Source organism: Durio zibethinus, unplaced genomic scaffold (genome assembly GCF_047325235.1).
Source record: "Durio zibethinus cultivar Kanyao isolate XHJ-2024 unplaced genomic scaffold, ASM4732523v1 HiC_scaffold_301, whole genome shotgun sequence".
Lineage (NCBI taxonomy): Eukaryota > Viridiplantae > Streptophyta > Magnoliopsida > Malvales > Malvaceae > Durio > Durio zibethinus.
In genome coordinates, this window is record NW_028322924.1 from 81723 (window position 1) to 83531 (window position 1809).

The window sequence follows — 1809 nt, forward strand, 5'->3', positions numbered from 1 at the left end:
TTCTCTATTTGTTTGCTTTTTTACTTTTTTACATGATTGATAATGTTTTTTTGAAATCAAAGAACATTGAAAAAGCTTTTTCCCCTTTTCTTTCCAAAGGTCAACGATCCGTTTATTATGTCGTAGAAACTTTCAATTAGGAATAAAATTGGAGGAGTTAGATCTTTGCAGAATAAATCAAGAAAAAAAAAAAGGAAACTTTTTTTGGTTTAATTTTTAGATTTTAATTTTTATATTTTATATTTAATATATATTTTATATTTAATATATTTATATATTATATATATTTTATTTTAATTTCTATTTTTTGTATACATTATATACAATATACATTATATACAATACAAAAAAGTATGGATATTGATCCAATTCATCTCATTAATATTTGTAGTACAATCCTTCAGTCGATTTCGCTTCATTTAGTTCAGTTTTAATTTAGGTTTATGAAATTTCAATAAAATTCAAATTAATAAGGAGTCTTTATGTCGCGTTACCGAGGGCCTCGTTTCAAAAAAATACGCCGTCTGGGGGCTTTACCGGGACTAACTAGTAAAAGTCCTAGAGCCGGAAGCGATCTTAGAAACCGATCGCGCTCCGGTAAAAAATCTCAATATCGTATTCGTTTAGAAGAAAAACAAAAATTGCGTTTTCATTATGGCCTTACAGAACGACAATTACTTAAATACGTTCGTATTGCCAGAAAAGCAAAAGGGTCAACAGGTCAGGTTTTACTACAATTACTTGAAATGCGTTTGGATAACATCCTTTTTCGATTAGGTATGGCTTCAACTATTCCTCAAGCCCGCCAATTAGTTAACCATAGACATATTTTAGTTAATGGTCGTACAGTAGATATACCAAGTTATCGCTGCAAACCCCGAGATATTATTTCAGCGAGGGATGAACAAAAATCTAGAACTCTGATTCAAAATTATCTTGATTCATCCACCCATGAGGAATTACCAAAGCATTTGACCCTTCACACATTACAATATAAAGGATTAGTCAATCAAATAATAGATAGGAAATGGGTCGGTTTGAAAATAAATGAATTGCTTGTCGTAGAATATTATTCTCGTCAGACTTAAACCTAACTAAAATAACAAAACAAGGGTTCTGCTCCCTTTTCACCTGAGTTAAGGTTAAGTAAAGGAAGACAGGGTAAGGGATTTGATTCGGAAATTTTATTTTTCTCCTATTCATGTATGATAGATCCGTAGGTAGATTTTCATCCCCTGTACGCTATTTTACGTATTCCGTATTAAAAAGAAATTGGGAATAGAGAATCTATATCAAAGAAGGGTCTAACTCTTTAGTATCTGTTCTTATTTGATTTGATACATTGTAGTCAGTTACATTGGCGAATTAGGTGAAGGTGCGGAAAGAGAGGGATTCGAACCCTCGGTAAACAAAAGTCTACATAGCAGTTCCAATGCTACGCCTTGAACCACTCGGCCATCTCTCCTACATAATTATTATGGCCGATAACCCGAGCGAATAGCGAGTTATTCATATTAGATTGTTCGAGAGGTACGAACAATATCAATTCTAACTAGAAAACTAGCTATAAAAATAGAAAACTTTTCATCACTTTTTTCAGCACTTTTTCTTTAGCCTCCCGACTCGAAGAAATTTTTTTGTGAGGGGGCTGTTAAAAATAAATAATATAATACGATAAACATATACCATATATATCTATTCATGTTTGCGAAAAAGGCACTCCCATCTTTTTTCTGATATTTCTACCGGACTGGATTAAATCAATGAATTGAAACGAATCAAATCAATCGATTGGTTTTTTTTTTTTAG

At 32.0% G+C, this 1809-nt stretch overlaps 1 non-coding gene across 1 annotated transcript; it reads right to left on the reverse strand.

Moving 5' to 3' along the window:
* Positions 1 to 1378: 1378 nt before the first annotated feature.
* Positions 1379 to 1465, reverse strand: TRNAS-GGA (transfer RNA serine (anticodon GGA)). Its single transcript has one exon. It is a non-coding gene; the product is annotated as a tRNA-Ser (tRNA).
* Positions 1466 to 1809: the final 344 nt, after the last annotated feature.